This window comes from Hemitrygon akajei, unplaced genomic scaffold (assembly GCF_048418815.1).
Source record: "Hemitrygon akajei unplaced genomic scaffold, sHemAka1.3 Scf000066, whole genome shotgun sequence".
In the NCBI taxonomy this organism is placed as follows: Eukaryota; Metazoa; Chordata; class Chondrichthyes; order Myliobatiformes; family Dasyatidae; genus Hemitrygon; species Hemitrygon akajei.
This window is the reverse complement of record NW_027331952.1, coordinates 3,222,428-3,228,837: the sequence shown is the minus strand read 5'-3', so window position 1 is coordinate 3,228,837 and position 6,410 is coordinate 3,222,428.

Below are 6,410 nucleotides of genomic sequence, written 5' to 3'. Positions count from 1 at the left end.
CATAAAGCCGATCATTCCTGAGATTATTCTTGTAAACATTGTTAGCAACACACCACGTGATCGTGCGTCACAAAGCAGATCTGCGGCGCACAGCCTCACGTGACCTGTTGGCGGGACTCCCCTTTCAATTCCGCGGAAATAGGCAGCCTGGGCTCCTGGTTTGGATCGCTCAATGCAGATTCAGTGAAGTCAACACATTCCTGACGAGCCCAGATAACTGGGTACTAAATGAGTAATTGGCCCTCGGTTCGGAGCTCAAGGCCAATATCGGATCTCCCCGCTCGGGATCGGTCTCAATACTCACCGATGGGAAAGTGATATCTTCGGCCCGCAGACAGTGATCCCGAATCCGCAGAACGGCGCCCGCCTGGAGACTGTGAGCATGCGCAAAGTGATTGGTGCATCATCCGGAGGGCGGGGCCTCGGAAGCGACGCACAGATGCTGCCCATCTGTGGTTAAATGGGAGGGGAAAATGGGATCACCTGACTCCTCCTTCCCCCCCGGCTGTGACTCCAGCTATCCATTACTCTGTGGAAAGAAGCAAACTTGCCACTCACATCTCCTCTCACCCTAAATGTATTAGACATTTCACCCCCAGGAAAAATATATCGTCTTTCCACTATTTATTCCTCTCGTAATCTTATAAATGTCCATCCAGTCTCACCCCAGTCTGCGCCGCTCTGGAGTAAACAACACAAGTTTGTGCAACCTCTCGTTACAGCTCATGCCTCTAATCCAGGCAATATTCTGGTAAACCTCTTCTGCGAACAAAACTGTATGAAATACTTCAGATGTGGTCTAACTAGTTGAATAAAACTGTGTTACGAACTGTAACGTTTTAGAAACGAACCAGCAGCAATAGAGTTCACATTGGTGTCTGGTTTTGATGTTAAAACCACTTCTTTATTAGTATCTACTTATAGTAACAACGAAATAAAGGAAAGGTAACAGTGTTATGTGTAAATATAACTCCCAAACTATCGAGCCTGAGGGAACAAAGCTTAGAGTCTTGAGATGGTAAAGTAGGAAAATTCAGTAATCCCCGGAATAAATGGGAGAGAGATATTTGTAATCCAGGGTGAAACGTAGAGAAAAGGCCGTTACTTCGAAATAACCGTCGTCGAAATTTTTATCCGTTGAATCTGTCCATATACGAGTTATCAGCGAAAGTGACCTGTCACAGTAATACCGTCTATCAGGGGTTACCACACAACATACCCAGGCAAGGGTTAACACAAGTAACAACCACACACATTCGTTGTGGTTCTGTGCACCGATGATCAACCCACTCTTCTGGGCATCGGAGAGTTCCAAGCCTCAGCTGCGACAAACTGAAGCTATCAGCTTTTCCACTCACACACACACACTCTCTCTCTCTCTCTCCCTCTCTCTTCTCCCCCCCCCCCCCCCTCTCTCTCTCTCTTCTCCCCCCCCCCCCCTCTCTCTCTCTCTTCAGACTGGCCGACAGCCTGTCTGCAGATCGCTCTCTCTCTCTTATGGATAATCCACAGTTAGTGCTGTCAGCCTGTGACTGACGTCATAGTCCCGCCTCCTCCCGCCGGCGCTCTTAAAGAAACAGTCACAGTACGACCGCAGGCTCGTAACAGCTGCAACACAACTTCCCGACTTTTGAACTCAATGCTTCAACTAATAAAGACAACCACGCCATTTGCCATCTAACCACCCGATCAATCTGTGCAGTCTCTTTCAGGAGCGGAGCGATGAACTTTGAGTCTGAGATCCCTCTGATCATCAACACTGTTCAGGGTTTTGCATTTAACAGTGTACTGTCTCATACATTTGACCTACCGAGCTGCCAAGATGATCATCACTGATCAAATCTCACTGAGATTTCTCAGGTCCTGTTGAATTTATTGCCAAGTGCACAAGTACGGGAAGGTACAGGTACAGAGAAACACTGACTTGTGGCAGCATCACAGGCAAGTACATTCGGATAACACACGGAACACAGATTATACGATTCTCTGTCAGTAACAATCTATTATCTATAAACATGTCATTAACCGTATTTTATATACAGTACGTTCTGTCATGATCAATATTTAAATGTGCAATAACGGACTTGGAAATGTTGAATTTGGTCCATGTTTCCATTCCTCCTGTAATCCACAACCAGCTCCTTTGTTTTTGACACAATGAGGGAGAGGTTGTTTTCTTGACACCACTGTGTCGGGGTGATGACTTCTTCTCTGTCGGCTGTCTCGTTATTATTTGAGATTAGGCCAGTCAGTGTAGTGTCCTCAGCAAATTTAATAAGCTGATTGGAGCTGTGGGTGACGACACAAGTCATGGATATACAGAGAGTAAAGGAGGGGGCAAGGAGACACCTCTGTGGGGTATGTGTGCTGGGGTTCAGAGAGACAGAGGTGAGGGAGCCCACTCTCGCGATCTGACAGGAAGTCCAGGATCCAGCTACACAAGGCAGGGTGAAGGCCGAGGTCTCTGAGATTCTTGTCGATACTTCTCGCCTTCGTATGGCTACTGCTCTGCCCATGACTGCAAGGAACTGCAGAGAACTTTGGAGAGCGGAGAACATCAGAGAAACAAGCCTCCCCTCCATGGACTCTTCCTACACTTCCCCTGCCTCGGAAAAGCAGGCCATGTACTCAAAGATCCTCACAACCTGGACATTCTTGCTGCAAACACGCTCCCCCATCGGGGAAGAGATACAAATGCCTTAAAGTGTGTACCACCGGGCTCAAGGTCGGCTTCCTGTCTGCGGTTATAAGCCAAATGAATGATAAAATGGACTCGACCTCACAGTGTAACTCGACGTGACCCTGCACCATATGTCTATCTACACTGCACTTGCTCTGCAGCCATAATGCTTTGTTACAGTTATTGTCTTGTCGTATATCAACTCAATGTACTGTCGTAATGTATTGATCTGTGTGGCTGGTAGGTCAGGCAAGATTTTCACTGTAGCTCAGTACATGATGATAATAAACAATATCCCCATTTTAATTGTGTGGAAACATTAGACAGACTGAGCTCCTGCTTTGGAAACTCAGAAGGACACTTAACTGACTGCTGTAATTTCTGAGGAATGCAAATAAACGGAAAAGGCTTCAATCTCGCATTACGATCTGCGGTAACTGGGATCAGGTGACCGGTGGTGGGTCTCCCATATCACTATCAGAATCTGGTTTAATAGCACCGGCATATGTCCTGAAATCTGTTGTCTCTGCGGCAACAGGAGAACCTAATTCATAACAATAGATTTTAACAACTATGAATTACAATAATATATATATTAAATCGTTAAATTATATAAGTAGTGCAAAAAGAAACATAAAAACTGAACTAAACTCTTAATTGTGGAAATTCTGGAGCAAAGCTTAACTGAACTGTTCACATTGATGAGAAGCTCAGGAAAATAAAAAATAAAAAATAAAATATAAAATAAAAAAAACTCATCTCCACTCCTCTGACTTCACCCCATACCCTTTGATGCGCTGGCTAATCAAGAAGCTATCTATCTCTGCCTTAAATACACCCAATGACTTGGCTCCACAGCCACTCATGGCAACAAATTCCACAGATTTACCACCCACTGACTGAAGTAATTGATCTGCATCTCTATTCCAAATGGACGTCCTTCAATGCTGAAGACATGCCCTCTTGTCCTAGTATCCCCTACCATTGGAAATTTACTTTGCCATATCTAATCTGTAAAGGCCTTTTAACATTCAGAATATTTCTATGAGATCCCTATTATTCTCCTGAACTCCAGGGGACACAACCCATGAACTGTCAGACCCTTCTCATATGGTAAACCTTTCATTGCTGGAATAATTCTAGTGAATCTTCTCTGAACCCTCTCCAATGCCAGTATATCATTTCTGAAATAAGGATCCCAAAACTGCACACAATGTGTCATCTCACGAGTGCCTTACAGAGCTGCACCATCGCATCCCTGCTCTTAATTCAACCCATAGAGACTCTACCATCCAATCATATGTCATCTCCTTCCAATGATTTAATACTGTACACAGGGCCACATCACTTCCTGTGCCTACTCACCTCTCTTTCAGATACACAGTACATCGTTGGACTTTCAGCTCCCAATGGCAGCCACTCTTTAGCCAAGTCTCACAGATAGCTACAGCGTCATGTTTGCCAATCTGTAGCTGGATTTCAAGAGTGTCCATTTTATTCCTGATGCTGCGTGCTTTCAAATACAACACTCAGTCCAGCATTTGTTGCTTTCTGTTTTAATTGCACGTTGACTCTAATGCCCTGTAACTCATGCCATTGGTTTTGATTAAGCTTCATCTCCTGACTGTTCTTTCTATAATCTCTGTTGCACGCCATCTTTGATTTATTTCTGTTTTCCCCTTCCTCTGCCCAATCACTCCGGTTCCCATCTCTCTGTCAAATTCGTTTGAACCCTCACTAACAGCTTTATTCAATATGGCTGCTAGGATATTGCACCCCTTTGTATTCAGGTGTAACACGTCCTTTTTGTACTGGTCGTACCTCCCCCGGAAGAGGCTCCAATGATCCAGGAATCTGAAGCCCTGCCCCCTACACTAGTCTCTCAGCCACACATTAATACACCTGATCATGCTATTCTTTCGTCGCTAGCACGTGGTGCAGGCAGCAATCCTGAGATTACTACCCCAGAGGTCCACAGGGGTAACGTTTCTGTTTACGTTCTATGTTGGCAACGTTTCTGTTTACGTTCTATGTCAATGCATCGGATGAAAGTATTGATGGCCCTGTGGCCAAACTTACGAATGAAGTCGAATATTGAAAGGACCAGATAGAGAGGTCGTGGAGGGCTATAGTATCTGGTTATCACAATGCCATAAATACAATATAAATGTACAAACGATAGGCTTGCTCCGCGGCTGGAGATTCTAAATTGGAGAATGGCGCTTTATTCACAAAATCCTCATAGCCCACTTTGACTGTGCACTGATCCCAGCAATGGAACCCGCCACTGCAGCCCCACAGTGCACTACGTACTGATTGCAAAGCTACGAAATTTCATATGAATAGCCTCCCCTACCCCAACTCCACTCTTTCTGCGTCACCAGCAGACTGGGACATCTCATATCTCGCTGCCTCCGCCAAGACATTAAACTGTGAACAACTGTGGTCAGGGACTGATCTCTGGGATTCTCCAAACGCTACCTCCTTCCAGTCTGAAAACGACCCACTCATCCAGCCACACACTACCGGCAGTTTATCGATCTCCAACGAAAAAGCCTAATCACCTAATCCTGAGGTTCAATACCATTGCTGACTCTGACTTTACCACCGATAGATACCAGGAGGGACATAATAATCTGAAAGTCTCTAGTCACAGCCGTGTAAATAAAATGTGATCTCAGTAGGTGTGTCGCGCATGCTCAGAATGCGAAGGAGATAGACAAACTGAGCCAGGCCACAGACTGACGAAGGGGAGCAATGATCCATTTTGATACAGACGGAAGCAGAGAGTTTAATATTGTGCCTGATGCCGGAACTGTGGCCAGTTAGAAGATAAAGTCTTGTTCCTCCAAACTATTTTGAGCTGTGACAGTGCTTTTTATCAGAAGGCACCATGGGGCCTAAAATTACCTGAGTTGAAATGTTGCCCTTCACCCACTGACGTGCTTTTGTAAACTTTTAGCAGTGTAGAAAAGTCAAAGGATTTGTGATTGGGAATCACAAACACAACAGGAATTAATTCTTACTCTCAATAATTTCTCCTTTGGCTCCTCCCACTTCCTCCAAACCAAAGGCGTAGCCATGGGCACCGGCATGGGTCGCAGTTATGCCTACCTTTTTGTTGGCTTTGTGGAACAGTTCATTTTCCAAGCCTATATGGGCATCCATCCCCCTCTTTTCCTTCGCTACATAGACGACTGCATGGGAGCTGCCTCCTGCACGCATGCTGAGCTCGTTGACTTCTTTAACTTTGCCTCCAATTTTCACCCTGCCCTCAAATTTACCTGGTCCATTTCTGACACCTCCCTCCCCTTTCTTGATCTTTTTGTCTCCATCTCTAGAGACGGCTTATCTACTGATATATACTATAAACCTACAGACTCTCACAGCTACCTGGACTGTAGCTTCCCATCTTCGCACCCTGTCTCTTACAAAAATGCTATCCCCTTCTAACAATTCCTCCGTCTCCGCCGCATCTGCTCTCAGGATGAGGCTTTTCGTTCCAGGACGAAGGAGATGTCTTCCTTTTTTAAACAAAGGGGCTTCCCTTCCTCCACCATCAACTATCAAGCTTGGGAAACAATGTTTAAAGTCTTACGATGGTAAAGTAGAAAAGTTCAGTAATCCACGGAATAAGTGAGTGAGAGGAGAGATTTGTAAATCCACACGAACATGTAGAGAGAAGGCAATTACGCAGAATTCCACACACATTCCACGCTGGGTAAACGAA